The sequence below is a fragment of the Balaenoptera physalus genome (assembly GCF_965194825.1).
Source record: "Balaenoptera physalus genome assembly, chromosome: 5".
Taxonomy (NCBI): domain Eukaryota; kingdom Metazoa; phylum Chordata; class Mammalia; order Artiodactyla; family Balaenopteridae; genus Balaenoptera; species Balaenoptera physalus.
This window is the reverse complement of record NC_138884.1, coordinates 18,220,371-18,236,796: the sequence shown is the minus strand read 5'-3', so window position 1 is coordinate 18,236,796 and position 16,426 is coordinate 18,220,371. Positions and strand designations below refer to the sequence as shown.

The window sequence follows — 16,426 nt, the reverse complement described above, 5'->3', positions numbered from 1 at the left end:
TGGTTGTCCAATTTTACATTCCTACTAACAATGTAGGAGATGTCTATTTGCTTCTTTTTTTTCAGTTGCTTCTTGTACCTAATTATATTTTTATTTTTATTATTTATTTATCTTTATTTGTTTATTGGCCACACCTTACAGCATGTGGGATCTTAGTTCCCAGACCAGGGATCAAACCCATGCCCCCTGCAGTGGAAGCATGGAGTCTTAACCACTGGACCACCAGGGAAGTCCTTTTTTATTTTTTTAAATTTATTTATTTATTTATTTATTTATTTATTTATTTTAAAGAAATTCACGTTCTTTTATTTATTTATTTATTTATTTATTTATTTATTTATTTATTTATTTATGACTGTGTTGAGTCTTCATTTCTGTGCGAGGGCTTTCTCTAGTTGTGGCAAGTGGGGACCACTCTTCATTGCGGTGCGCGGGCCTCTCACCATCGCGGCCTCTCTCGTTGCGGAGCACAGGCTCCAGACGCGCAGGCTCAGTAATTGTGGCTCACGGGCCCAGTTGCTCCGTAGCATGTGGGATCTTCCCAGACCAGGGCTCGAACCCGTGTCCCGTGCATTGGCAGGCAGATTCTCAACCACTGCACCACCAGGGAAGCCCTAAATTTATTTTAATTTTTATCTCTTTCTTTTAAATAAATTTCTTTGTCCCAAAGTTCTATTTTTGGGGTGAATAATCTCAATATCATCTTTAAGTTTGCTAATTCTCTCTTTGTATCCATTAATACTATCTAGAGTTTTATTCCATTTATTGAGTTTTTAAAATCTCAATAGCTTTATTTTTAATTTCTATTAAATTCTCATATTTATCTTTTTTCTTCATTTTTCTCGTTTCAAATTTCTTTTTATTTTTTAAAAGCAAATTATGTCTTCATTTATATCAATGAACTTGCTAAATATTTAATATCTTCGTTAGACTATTCTCTAAATTAATTTCTTCTGGGATGGATTCCTCTGTTGATTTTATTGCTGTTGTTCTTGGAAATATATATATTTTGAACTTTTACTTTGCATTTCTCTCTTACTTTCTCTACCTCTGTGCTCACCCCTGCTTCTCTGGTGGTTGTATTGTTGCCTGTGCCCAGATCCTCAGGCCAAAATCAGGTTTTATAATAGTTTGGAGTCCTCGCTACCTGTTGATTTGGCAATATTGCGGATTTGTTCATCAAGCCAGCTAATGACTTGCTTTTCTTCACATTTGAGGAGCTGTGCCTACTGTTTTCTTTGCTTAGGCCTGAAGCTCCGTATCCACTATACAAAGCAGTGGATACAACACTGGTTTTCCATTTGCCTTTTTGGAGGTGAGCTCCACCCCAAGCCTAGCTTGGATCAGTGGCTGCGGTTGCAGTCCTCCACCTGGCAGGGCATATTTTTTGTCCCTGTTAGCCTTCAGAAAGCAAATTCCAGCCACCAATTCTTATTTTTGGATTTAGAGTCCAGCAGAGCTTGTGACGTTTCTCTTCTGCTTCTTTCTTATCCATGGTGATTTATCTTACGTTCGAGTCTGACAGGTCTTTTTTGGCTTTCTCTCTTAATGTTATACAATATATGTTACTGATTTTTTTTGTGTGCTGGGTGGGCACATGAAAACCTGAACTTACAGTGTCATCTTGACTGTAAATCTCTCAACACTCTTTTAAAGCCTAATACTTCATATCCGCTCTACACCAGAAAAAGATATGATGAGAAAAACAAAACACATTAGATTCTCTCTGCTTAAACTCTGCTTTTCACTGATATGAGAAGTTGTTCTGTCCAACCTTTGTGTGGAAAGGAAATTATACACTGGGTTGCATAATCTTCTCATAAGTTTCATAGCTTCTCATAAGTAAAAGCTTTATTTTATGGTATCATTATTGTGGTCACTCATTTGTGTGGCTCTAGAAACTCCAAAAATGTCAGGTACATCCATAAAAAATTATACTCTAAAGTTAAAAGAACTGATTATCCAGTTCTTAGGGTAATCTGCCATAACTCTCCACAGTACTGTTGGACTGCATGATAGTTACCTACTATCTTTTATTCATTTTATTTATAGTAGTACAACCCTTCAATTGTTTGTGCTATATTTTTGTTTTAATTTTTCCTTATTCCTGTATTAATTTTCATTATTTGTAAATATAAGTGGCTTAGCCCTTAGGCCTAAAAATAAGAAGCTCTTTATATTAACCAAGATTTTCCATTAATTAGAAAATTAGTGTCACTTTAACTCTTTATTTCCTTGTTTGTAAAATCAGGCATATTAATTTTTTATTGCTGCTATAACAAATTACCACAAACATATTGGTTTACAACAACACAAAGTTATTTTCTTACAGTACTGGAGGTCTGAAGTCCAAAATGGGTCTCACTGGGCTAAAGTCAAGCTGCTAGCAGGACTGCATTCCTTCTGGAGGCTCTAGGCGAGAATCCATTTCCTTGCCTTTTTCTTCTTCTGGAAGCTGCCTGCATTGTTTGTGGCCCCTTCCTCCATCTTCAAAGCCAGCAGCATAGCATCTTCAAATCTCTCTCTGATTCTAAGTCTTCTGCTTCCCTCTTCTACTCCTAAGCACCCTTGTGATTACACTGGGCCCACCTAGATAATGCAGGATAACCTCCACACTGCAAATCCATCTGATTAGCAACCTTAATTCTATCTGCAACCTTATTCCTTAATTCCCTTTTGCCATGTAACCTAATTTATTCACAGGTTTTGGGAATTAGGACATGGACGGCTTTGGGGGATCGTTATTTTGTCTACCTTAATATTAGGTAACATATAAGAGTTCTTCCTGTTCTATTGAGGATTCTAAATTTTGTAAGTACTATGTGAGACATATTAGTGCAAAAAAATAGTATATAAGTAATGAATAATGCATAAGAATTTTTTTTTCTTCTTTTTTTTTTTTTGGCTGCGTTGGGTCTTTGTTGCTGCACGCAGGCTTTCTCTAGTTGCGGCGAGCGGGGGCTACTCTTCGTTGCTGTGCGCAGGCTTCTCATTGCGCTGGCTTCTCTTGTTGCAAAGCACAGACCCTAGGTGCACAGGCTTCAGTGGTTGTGACATGTGGGCTCAGCAGTTGTGGCTCATGGGCTCTAGAGCGCAGGCTCAGTAGTTGTGGCATAAGGGCTAAGTTGCTCCGCGGCATGTGGGATCTTCCCAGAGTAGGGATCAAACCTGTGTCCTGCATTGGCAGGCGGATTCTTAACCACTGCACCACCAGGGAAGTCCATGCATAAGAATTTTAACTATGGAACAAGTTTTTATGTCTTGCTAAATTCACAGAACTATTTTTTCCATTGGATACATTAAAATATAAAAAAAAATCACAGTGATTACTTTCTACAAGTAATTCAGAAGATATTCTAATTATCATATATTATCATTTAACTATAAACTGAGATTAGGGTGAGGATCATTTATACTTTCAAAAATCTACTTAAAATTAAAAATTAAAAAGTTTTTTTCCATGTTAACTAGTCAATAAGAATATTATCACAATGGTTTGGTAGGTACTCAAGAATTAAAATTTGGTAAAATTATTTTAATTAAGTTCTCTTTACCTCATTTGCAACTTGCTTTTTTTTTATGCAGTGGCAAAATGCAAATGTTTCTCATAGAAACTTTCATATTCATATTCATAAAAATATTCTCAATCCCATGGGATTTATCATGAACATTAAGCTTGCCTTATTATTTTTCAGTTCAGTGTAACCAAAGAGGGAGCTTTTTAAATAATACCATGCTTTTGGTTTGGGGGGGGTTAGTTTCATTTCTTTTATTAAGTCCAATGCTATTATAAAAGCAATACTTTTATTAAAAATCAAGACAAAATAACTATAGCTTTCAATTTTCCTGTAATGAATATATTCTTGAAAGTAATTACTGAAGTCCCCAGAGAGAATGGTTTTAAAGTGATAATGTGAAATAATTTTACTTTCATAATCCTATATTGCTCTTTTAGCATTAACATTTTGGTTTAAAGTCTTGAACACAATTCATTTGCTATGCTTGTTTTGTAGATGTTCTTTTCCCTGGAGGATTTTTCAGAATATTGCATCAGCTTGTGTTTTCCAGGTTCTCATTTCTGAATTTGAAAAGAGGCTCCCAAAGAGATTATAGCTAAGTGAGACCTCATTATTTATATATATTTTGTTTGAATATATACCCAAGGATTTGAATCTATCATCAGCTCTTTTCTGACCCCAATTATTAAGATAGTTCAATATTTCCAGTCATCATTGTAACTGAAAGAGAAATAATATTTTTTAAAAGGCACACCTAACATCAGAAATGCAACTGATTTAATCTTCATTGGAACTGTAATTAAAACATAATAATAATGTGTGCATATACATTATATTATTTCTATTTGTTTAAAATAGTTGGTGTATTTTGGTACTTAATTTTTTACAATGTTCTAGTTAGATATCAGCACAAATGAATTACTCTCCTATAGATATTCCGTAGACACTATCTTCTTTTTATTTCTGTCTTAGTTTGCGCCATGCAGCATGTGGGATCTTAGTTCCCTGACCAGGGATCAAACCCATGCCCCCTGCAGTGGAAGCATGGAGTCTTAACCACTGGACTGCCAGGGAAGCCCCCATAGACACTATCTCCTACATAGAGATGCCTGTGTCTACAGTGTTCAAATTGTCAATGATGACAGTAACATAGTATATTACAGAGGCAAAACTGCCCTCTTCATCTCTGGAAGCACCTCTATTTAATTAATTAAGATTTCATATACTTTCTAATTACCTAGGTTTTCTTAACAGAGCTACCATGTGTTTGGAGAATGATTGGGGCTTTATGAATTCATGATCTTTTAGAACTGAGAAGATGTCTTTAAAAGATAGATGTTAAAATTTTTATTTGCACTGTATTATAATATTTTAGATTTGTTCTATTAAAAGAAAGTAGGATGTGTGTGTGTATGTATGTATGTATGTGTGTGTGTGTGTGTGTGTGTGTGTGTGTGTGTGTGTGGTTTGGGTCTGGGGCAACTTTCAGAAGTTCACATAAACACTGATTTTTCAAATTGTGAGTTAGAAAGTAGTAGTGACTTATATTAAAATTACATTTAAAACATAGTTTTGCAGCGAAAATTGTAAAACATGGAAAATCTTTCACATTTTCCCTGTGTTGATGCCATGGCTTCTGGCCAAGTCAATACTGACTGAAGAGAAATGTTATGAACATCAGATGGCCAGATTTTAAGTAGAAACTTATTTCATCCACAGAGTCTTATAACTCATCAAAGTTTACGTTACACCTCCCCTTTTTATTCTGATTATAACAGAAACTTTGTCTCACTTGAGCGACTGCTGCAACAGCCTTTCTTCACAGGTGTGAGGATTCCCTTGGGATTGATTCCCTTTGGGGGTCTAGGGAGTGTCAGGTGATCTCACTGTTTCTGTGTGCTGCCACAAACACTCACAAGGATACTGGCTGAGGACCTGTTTGATTTTTCTGAACCAGCTTCCTTGTGGGCTGCCCATATGAATCGGGAAAGTGGAGGTGGAGTTTTCTGGGGATGGTGGGAGAGGTGATTTTGAGAGGCAGGTAGACATCCCCATGTGTACCTGACAATTATCTGCCACAGGGACAAAGGTGTGAGGAGCCAGCTCCATATATGACTATGAGACTTCAAAAAGTTGCTCTCACAGCTCCAACCCAAAGTTAAGAGGTGTTTGGTAAGAAAAAGTCAGATTTGGATCAGGAAAAATGATTTATTTTATTTTTCCCCAATGAGTTTAGTTGTGGGTATTCTCACATGAAAGCCATGATGGGTAATAAAGATTGCAAGGCTGGCTCAGAGACCACAAGAAGACAGTAGCTAAGGAAATTGTACAATAGGTCATCTCAATAATTCTCAACCAGTGTCACACTCTGGCAATGCAGAGTGATGTAAAGAAGCATGTTAAGAAGCTGGAGGGCGTAAAGATTGCTAGAGACTCTCTGGCAGGGATAGTGAACATCTCCTTACTGCCCAGACTAATTAGGTCAACTTTTCACTGGATGCCAAACTCTTTGGTGTATTTATCACGACTGCACTAACCATAATTATAATTAGATGATTATGTGTGTGATTATTAGTTGAAATGTCTTTTTCTCTCATTAGATAGTAAATTTCTTGAGGGCAGAGAGCACGACTGTCTTACTGCTACAAATCCAGTGACAGGCACATAGTTGGTAGTCAATACCTATTTGTTGAATGAACTAATGCTAGTAAATTGGGTGAAAGCAAAAAATGTCTTGCAGCTTCTTCAAGCTGTATATTCATGAAATGAAATTTAATTTAGCTTCTACCCTTTGTGCTTCCAATCTGCTTCTCTTCCTGTATTCATTAACATGGCTAATGGCATTATCACTTATCTGATCTCCCAAATTAGAAAGCTCAGAGCCATTCTGTATTTCTCTCTCTTCCCCAATCTATGTATAATTGACCTTCAAATTTTTTCATTTTGCTTTGGACTGTCTCCAGATTATGATTCTTCTTCTACCTTCATAATGCTATGATCTTAATCTAGGCTTCTATCATCTATTATCCAAATTATTGCAACAGCTACCTAAAGGAACTCTTAACCACTAATTTCTACCTATTTCAATTTGTACAATGCCATTGGGGGTTGTCTTCCAAAACACTGGTGTGTGAACACCTTGCTATTTACAATTTTTCATTGGCTCTCTATTAACTAAAAAATAGTCTTATATCACTTAAAAAGTGGTCCTCAAGGGGAGTAATATTGCCCCCTAGGGATATTTGCAAATTTGTGAGTATATTTTTGATTATCACAAGGATTAGGAGTACTACTGGCTCTCATTGGGCAGGGCCAGGGAGGCTAGATGTTCTACAACGCATGGACAGTCTTGCTTAATAAAAGTTTATTTCATGTTCGGCACATCTTTTAAATGTCCCCCAAGAAACTCATGTAAGTGGGAAACTTGTATAAGCATTTAAGCAGACGTTTTACAGGAATGGAAGTGTTGTGTAAATTCAGGGAAGTATGTACTTAGTTTTGTTCAGAACTTTACAAAAGTTGTTTGCCATTTTCAAGAATCCTAACACTGATGGTGGATGCTGCTTGGGGTATCTGAGTTGCCAAAAACACATCTTCATTTGTGGCTATCACATTTATGGTGAGTCTATATATAGATGTAAGCATCTGACTACTTCATGTTTTCTAGTGTAGTTGTGCCCAAGCATTGATATATTGAAATACATGTTATTAAAAGTTACTTTCATTTCTCTTATATATGACATTAAATATTATCTTGATTTTTTGAAACCATGTGTAGGTCAGTTTTATCATCCATGAATTTCATTTTAGAAGAGTAACAAGAAAAAGTATTTGTTTATCATAAGAACTGCTGGGCTTAAAATTATATACGAAGATTATATATCTCAGGTTTATTCACACTATACTCAGGTGATCAAAGAAAATGAAATTTATTTTTCTCTAGGGCTGATCTGTTAAGCCCTCATTTACTGTGTCGTAGGTAAAAGAAAATAGAAATTTTAATCTAAACCTGTAAATGTAATCCAGTAGAATAACTTTAAACATCCACTTGTTTAAATGTGTAGTTCTTTTACAGGATGCTCAGTGTCTCAGATTTCTTCTCCCTCCACTATTACTCTCTAAGAGTCTCTGGGCTGGGAAGAGAGGGTGGTACAGGATCTTGTGGTGGTGAGGAGAGGAGTCCTTTCTCTCTATCTAGATGACCTCATCCTGCCCCTTGGCTTAAATACCATCTATATGCTGCAGATAAACTGTAGACTGATCTTTCATCTCCAATCCTGAATTGTCCTGCTGTGGACTCATATATCCATCTCCCAACTTGATATCTCCATTTGGATGTCTAATTGGCATCTCAAACTTAACATTGCCAAGACAAGACTCTTGATTCTACCTCTCCCCAAATCCACTCATCTCCTACCAAACCTTCCCCGTGTCAGTAATGGCCACTGTACCCCAGTTGCTCAAACCAACAGTCCCCATTCCTCTCTTTGCCTCACATCTCAATCCGATCCATGAGCAAGACCTATTGGCTGTACTTCCAAATATGCGACAAATCAGACAGCAGAAATTCACTATTTCTGCTGTTATAACTAAGCTTCTGTCATCTCTCATTTGAACCACTAAAGTTGCTTCCTGACTAGCCTCCCTGTTTTCACTTTTGTCTCTTACAGTCAACCCTTCACACAGCATCCAGAATTGTCTTTCTAATGGGTAAATCAGATCATGTCACTCCCCTTCATGACTGCCTTCATAATAAAATCCAAGCTCTCTACCAAGGCCTACAAGGCCCTACCTATGTCTTCCCTTTCTGCCTCCCTCTCTGACTTCATCTCTTGCCACTGTCCTTCTCATTCACAGTGCTCTAGCCCACTTCAGACCTTCCCCAAGATCTGCATGTACTGCCTCCTTCTCACCATTCAAGGCTCAAGTCAAAAATCACTTCATCAGAAAGTTCTGCCTGTCTTGTTCATCTCTGTATCCTCACATTAAAGCATCTAGCTACTTAAAAAATACATGTTAGTTGGATGATTGGTGAATTCCTGCTGTGAAAATCTGGATGAGTATTCTCCTTGGAGTAGTGAGCATTGAGGTGCAACTTTGGGGGGTGATGTGGTGGCATGAACTACTGAAGCCTGGTCATTTGCCCTGGGCCTTTAAGTTTTCTCACAGTGTTATTTATATGACTCCAGGCTATGCTGGTCTACTGGCTCTCTCAGCACTTTCAGGTTCCCTCTCTAAAGCATTCAGGAATTTCTGGGGTCACTGGAGGACACGTATAGGCCATGAGCAGCCAGGAGATGTGCCTCGGATTTATTTATGTGGTCATGATATATCCCCACCTCCACACCACGGTTCCCATGCCATATTGGACATTGTGTAGGGTGGGGTTCTCCCAGGCCAGTAGCCTCCCAACGCTGCTCCTAAAGAGTCCCTAAGTCCAATGTCCTTGGTCTTTATAATTTCTGTTTCGATGTTTCTAAATGCCCTTCCCTCACATACAGAAGGCCATGAAAAGATGCTCAACATCGCTAATTATTAGAGAAATGCAAATCAAAACCACAATGAGGTATCGCCTCACACCAGTCAGAATGGCTATCAACAAAATGCCTATAAATAATAAATGCTGGGGCTTCCCTGGTGGCTCAGTGGTTAAGAATCTGCCTGCCAATGCAGGGGACACGGGTTCGAGCCCTGGTCTGGGAAGATCCCACATGCCGCGGAGCAACTAAGCCCGTGAGCCACAACTACTGAGCCTGAGCATCTGGAGCGTCGCGGCCTGCGCACCGCGATGAAGAGTGGCCCCCACTTGCTGCAACTGGAGAAAGCCCTTGCACAGAAACGAAGACCCAACACAGCCAAAAATAAATAAATAAATAAATAAATTTAAAAAAATAAAATAAAAATAAATGCTGGAGAGGATGTGGAGAAAAGGGAACCCTCCTACACTGTTGGTGGGAATGTAAATTGGAGAACAGTATGGAGATTCCTTAAAAAACTAAAAATAGAGCTACCATATGATCCAGCAATCCTACTCTTGGGCATATATCTGGAGAAGAACATGGTTTGAAAGGATACATGCAACCCAATGTTCATTGCAGCACTATTTACAATAGCCAAGACATGGAAGCAATCTAAATGTCCATTCAAAGATGAATGAATAAAGTAGATGTGGTACATATATACAATGGAATATTACTCAGCCATTAAAAAGCATGAAATAATGCCATCTGTAGCAACATGGATGGATCTGGAGATTATCATACCAAGTGAAGTAAGTCAGACAGAGAAAGACAAATATCATATGCTATTACTTATATGTGGAATCTAAATAAACGATACAAATGAACTTATTTACAAAACAGAAACAGACTCACAGACTTCGACAAATTTATGGTTCCCAAAGGGGAAAGGTGGTGTAAATTAGGAGTTTGGGATTAACATATACACACGACTATATATAAAATAGATAATCAACAAGGACCTACTGTATAGCACAGGGAACTCTACTCAATATTCTGTAATAATCTATATGGGAAAAGAATCTGAAAAATAATGGATATATGTATATGTATAACTGAATCACTTTGCTGTACACCTGAAACTAATACAACATTGTCAATCAACTATACTTCACAATAAAATAAAAATTAAAAAAGAAAATAATTATAAACAAACAAACAAACAAATAAATGCCCTTCTCTCTCATGCCCCACATTTTACCTGCAGTCCCTCTGCTGTCTCAAAGCAGAAACCAGGAGGAAAGAGGAGAGAGACATCCTTCAGGTGTCACTCTTCCTATTTCTTGTCTTTCTGTACAATGTACAAGACTGAAAGGGGCAGATGCTTCCAATTTAACCTTCCTGCCTGTATTGGCTCTCCTTACACAAACTGTATAGGCTGGCTTTTGAAATATTAAGGGAGAGATTGAGGAATTTAGTAAGTCCTTTTCTCTCTCTTATAAAACCTGGCTCTCTCAATTACTATCTTCCTAAAAAAGTCAAGAAAGTCTGCTTTGATACCTAAAGCAAATCAAAGACTCTTTTATTTTACAGTATTTCCCCTACCATGGCATGATAAACTTAATGGCTTGACACTGGAAATGCAAGAATGCAAAGGAACATGATTAATGGGGATATTACAATGCACTGATTTAGTATTTCTAAAATATTATCCCTACTACACATAACATGATCCCAATCTGCTTTATCATCTTATCCTCATTTCCTGCTATTTTCCATCTGCTACACAAACCCGATTCTTTAGACACCATAAACTTCTTAACATTTTCTGAACACAACATACTCCGTGAATTAGCACAGCTGTTTATTTTGCTAGAACATTCTTCTCCAATGTACTCTGCCTGGCAGTCTTTTTTATCCTTCCAGATTTAGCTCAAGTCTTCAACCAACTTGTCCTTCATAATGTCGTAGCAATATGTAAACATCACTACTGTAGCATGCATCACATTACATTATAATTATTATTTTTATCACCAGTTTTTTCAGCACTTCAATGGCAGGGGCAGAGTTTTACACATCTCTTTACCAACAGACCCTATTATTCTGGATAAACATATTTCTTCCGTTCTTATTTAATTTAGACAGGAGAACAAATTTAGTATTACATAGGAAAAGGATATTGAATTCCTACACTAATGTAGTTTTTCCTTTAATTTGCTACATGAAAATGTGAAAGCAACAAAGAGTAAGAACAAAGATAGTTTTATAAATCTAAAATTCTTTCTTACTTAAACCCTTTTCTACTTTTTTATGCACAGGATAAATAATTCATATTAGGAAAAAAACTGTGGTGGATTTTTTGAAGTCCAAAACTTTATACAAACTTCAAAAAGAATTATAAACTAATATTTTAAAAATCCCACACATTCTATTCTACATTAATAAAGAATCAGAGTGTTTTAGATAAAATATTCCAATCAGGCTTCAGTGAATGAATATGCTGAATGAGAGAAAGAAAGATCAAGATAGCAACTAACTGTACAATTTAAACATCAATTAACAACAAAATACAAGGTTTTTGTTTTATGAAAAGAAAGTCAGATAACAAGCTTGTGGAATTATGTCCTATCTTCTTTCCTTTATTTCCTTCTTTCATGGTGAATTAGAAGCAGGACTTATCTATCACGAGTAGGGAAAGGTATGCAAGTAAAAGTCACCATGCAGGGGAAGGTTTTGTTCTCAAGAGGCTAAAGCAGGAGCCTGGAGACCTTGCCTTTTCTTTAGTGCCCTGTATGGTTTTGTTCCATCAAAACATGTTTGCTTTAACCCACTCCCAATGTAGCCTTGTGGCTATTATTTTCCTATTTGAGCTTCAGAATCGGAACATATTGCTTCTTTACCTTTGCAAAACTCAGCAACTGTAAAAATGTAACATTTTCTTTAAAAGACTTGAGAGCATGCCTGTGAAATATTTAGGTTTTTAGTTATAGATGTGTGATGGGTTCAGTAGTGTACTCCTCAAATTCAAGTCCACCCAGAGCCTCAGAATGTAACTTTATTTGGAAATAGAGTCTTTGCAGATGTAATTAGTTAAGGATCTTGAGAAAAGGTCATATTGGGTTAGAGTGGGCCCTAAATCCAATGTTAGGTGTCCTTAGAAGAAGAAGTGAACAGGCACAGAGATACACAGAGAAGGCTGTGTGAAGACAGAGGCAGAGATTAGAACTATGTGGATAAAAGCCAAGGAATGCCAAGGATTGCTGGGAATTACCAGAAGCTGGAAGAGGCAAGAAAGGATTTTTCCCTAGAGCCTTCAGAGGGAGCAGGACCCTATAGACACCTTGATTTTGGGGCTTCTGGCCTCTAAAACTGTGAGAGAAAAAATGTCTATTGTCTTAAGACACCAAGTTTGTGATAATTATTTCACAGCAGCCCTAGGAAACTAATATATAGGAGGTAATTCTTAGCTCATACTTTATCTTAGAAAGCAGAGAGTCTAGGGATTTGGTGGGGAGAAGAGTCCTTCCTTCTATGAACTTTCCCATCACTGTTTGCAACAATATAATCCTCCTCTTTCTCTTCCTCCTATTGGTAGCCAATCTACGGATGACTGTCCCCTGGGGAATTAAGGAATCCTTGCAAAGCATCCCTGAAGCCATTTTGAATTAGATAGTAACTGAGAACTGAATAAATGGGTTTCCTCCAGTTTTGCTCAACTGTTTCCAAGGATGTGTAGATGCTGTCGTCACGGACACTGTATACTGTAGGGTAGACTGTGCACTGCACAACTCCGAGGGTAGCATTCATATCAATGTCAATATGCAGAAGGGTCAAACTGTGTACAATGCAAACAGACATAATGGCTGTTGTGATTCATAAAATACAATTTCACCTAAAAGCATTACTGAGTTAATGGCAGTTGTTTGTTACTATGTATTTCTCCCCATCATTGGATTTTTAAGTTATAACTACTGTCCTGTAGGTGGCTATGACTTTCTTAAAAAGATGTCCTTACATAAAAATATACATATATATTTGTTAGCTTTGCTGCCCTAATAAGTAAGCCCATTGCCTGAGAGTCTCTTTTATCTTTCCTACTTATTTGTCACCCATACCAATCATTCCTAAAGCTCTGCCCATTTCTTCTTTACAATATTTGTTAAATGCTATCTGCCTCTACATAATAACTACTTTACTTCGGGCAGTCATGTCCCCTGGCTAGGACGACTGTAACCAGATTCCCATATCCTTTTGTTTTCCATCTCTTTTCACTCCTATTAATTTGTGACAGAATTGCACATTAATCTTTGAAAAGATAATTTTTTACTATGTCAATTCCCTGATCAGGAAATTTCACTGACTTCCTTTTACTTGTAGAATTAAATCCAAGTTTCTTAGCCTTTCATTCAAACCGCTGTTAACTTATTGTATCTGATCTCTTTTCTCACTACTTCCTATCACTGTTTTTTTAAAGTTGGTGAATTGACTTTACAATAATATTAAACAGCTGCAGTGAAATTTTGATTTCTTTCTATTGCTTTCCTCTTCCATCTTTTGGACTGTCACAGATTCAAAGGAAGTTCCAGAAGGAGAACATACATGAGGCATATAAAGGAAAAAGATGTGCTCACAATTATGTTTTTGCTTTTATTTTTAGCTTTAGAGACCCTGTTTTATAAAGGTATTTGGAAGTAAAAAACTAAATGTAATGTAATAATTATAAATAATTATTCTTTGATGGAGCTAATGATATAACTAATAAATAAGCAAAAAAATTGATGAGTCACCTATTTATTACTAATCATCAATAATTATATTTCATCGCAAAATATACAGGTTACAAGGCAGGTAGTTAAAGTTAGATCTCAAGAAACTTTCCATCCATATTGCAAATGCATGTATCTTAAATTTAAGAACCTATTTTTTAAATGTTAAAAACATTAAAATTTCTTATGTAATAATATTTTTGCAAAACTTACATAGCATTATTATCACTTCCCAACACTTATTATGCTAGCAAGTAAAATTTCAGTCTTTCCCTTTTACATCGTAGATAATGTAGATCTTCACATAAAAATGGGAGCAGTCCTTCTAAGGCTGCTTGAATATTAATTAAAGTTCTGTTGCTAATATCTCATACTTTATACATTAATAGTGAGGTTTATTATGTATGAAATATTATTATTCATAGTAGATAGTAGACATCATTATTATTCAATATATTAAACTTCAAACTTAAAAAATTGGTAAAATAGGGAACTAACACATTATTTGAAGGAATACAAATAAAAATCCTGAGGAATACACCATGTGTTAGTCACGTATCTGGGCAGGTCCATAAACACATTTTAAAAGCATAGGACATAGGAGAGTTCTACGTAGAACCTGGACACACTCTGGCAAAAGAAAAATTCTTAAGATTGTGTAATGGAAGGAAATAATGAAAGGGTAGATCATGAAGTAGAGAAGGCACTGCTAAAATCCATCCAAATCGTCAAAACCTGAAGGCAAAGAGTCGATCACTAGGTGCAGTGATGATCTGGAATGTCATTATCTGACAGGGCCCAGCAAACCACAGTAATGATCACCATAGCAATCTCTTCTTTCCAGAAAGCTTTTGACTCAGGTCACTGAAGAATTTGCTTTCCATGGTAATATCTCCAATTCTGTAATTAAAATATCAAGTAGGATTTCATCAAATTAGCTTTCCAGACAGTTTTATAGAATCTCATTTGTCCTTAAGGAGTAGGGTACGTGAATAATCATTTTAATACTGTCTTAATATAATTACTGAAAAAAATAATAAGTGTGTTTTGGCTGCAGCAAACCACATTTATTAATTGTAACTGCAATACCACTACTGACATTGGCAGAGCAGGAAAAAATTGCTATTTAGGCTAGTTCTGAATATCGGGTTTTTTTCCCCTTTAGTGCTTATCCACTTGGAGCTGAAGAAAGTATAAAGGCCAAATGGGAATCTGACAGTTATTCAGCCAGAATATGTCAACAAATCAGGAAGTTTTTACCTAGCAAACTCTGCTCAGAAATAGATGTGAGCTATAAAGGCAAAAAATAAAGGTTAGAAAAAGCAAGAAATGAGTTTGGACATCAAAAAACTGACATGTACACCTACATACACTGTTTTTATTCCTTGTGAAAATGTCAGGAGTGCCATCATTTATTATTGGCTATGTGTTAACAACTCAGGGTAAACGATCACAGTAACAGAGATGAAAAGTATTCAGCCCAGACCTGAGAGGTGGGAGTAAATGGCCAAGAAAGTGCTGTTTAAAAATGGCGAGAGGAAACCAACCATGGGGTTGAGGGGTCGGGAATAGACGGATAAAAAATTCTCCCTCGCCAACTATCAATACCCATGGCCTGAGTCAATCTGAAACAATATTCCCATATATTCTCTAGACTGTGTGGCAACAAAAGTGGGCCCACTGAAGGCCAGAATGGAAACAATTACCAGTTTCATCTGCTATTTTGTAACTGGTATGGTTGTTCCGCGGTGTGAGTGAATCTGAGCAAGGTATGCATCTGTTCACGCAGCCCTAAACCACATAAGATCCACAGTAATCTTACAATTTCATAATAAAAGCATGAAAACAACAGCAACCAGTTTTTATCTTCAACCCTAAATTAGATATTGAGCATCTTAATGAAGTCAATTTTATTAAATGTTCCTTTTTGTTTTTACAATAGCTTTTCCTAAGTGATAATGTTACTTGTTATTGAACTTTATGAAACTTCGGTGTGACCTTCTTTCAGGTTTGGGTGCCAGTTAAGCAAGCAGATGAACCACCTGTTAAACCACACGAGGTGGTTACCTGGAGAGCTAGGAGAAACAGGAGCCAGACCAAATGCGAATGGAGTCAGAGAACTGAGAATAAAAACGAGGAAAACCGGCGCTTCCCTGGTGGCGCAGTGTTTGAGAGTCTGCCTGCCAATGCAGGGGACACGGGCTCGAGCCCTGGTCTGGGAAGATCCCACGTGCCGCGGAGCAGCTCGGCCCGTGAGCCACAATTACTGAGCCTGCGCGTCTGGAGCCTGTGCTCCGCAACAAGAGAGGCCGCGACAGTGAGAGGCCCGTGCACCGCGATGAAGAGTGGCCCCCGCTTGCCGCAACTAGAGAAAGCCCTCGCACAGAAGCGAAGACCCAACACAGCCATAAATAAATAAATAAACAAATACTTAAAAAAAAAAAAAGGGAAAAGTCTATTAATTAAAAAAAAAAAAAAAAAAAACCAGGAAAACCAAATTTGTTATTTCCTACACTAGGAATGTAGGGAGACAGGCCTGGAAGATAGGAGTTCAAAGCTGGTATTCTAGAAGATTATATTCTTTTGTTTTAATTTAAATTATTATGAACATTATAGAAAATAGGCACAGGATAAAAAAACTTAAATGAATACACAGAGGTATGAAATGAAATATAAAATCTCC

General features: G+C 37.0%; 1 protein-coding gene across 9 annotated transcripts in view; it reads right to left on the bottom strand.

The window, feature by feature from the left end:
- Positions 1-16,426, bottom strand: part of LOC309660781 (uncharacterized protein) — a gene marked incomplete at its 5' end in the record, with an annotated part of 113,354 nt that overhangs the window by 26,481 nt on the left and 70,447 nt on the right. For 2 of the 9 annotated variants that reach the window (XR_014263593.1, XR_014263594.1), the window contains one exon: positions 345-14,643. The exons of the other annotated variants lie outside the window; for them this stretch is intronic. Of the gene's footprint in view, positions 1-344; positions 14,644-16,426 lie in introns of those variants that run through there. 9 annotated transcript variants of the gene reach the window in all.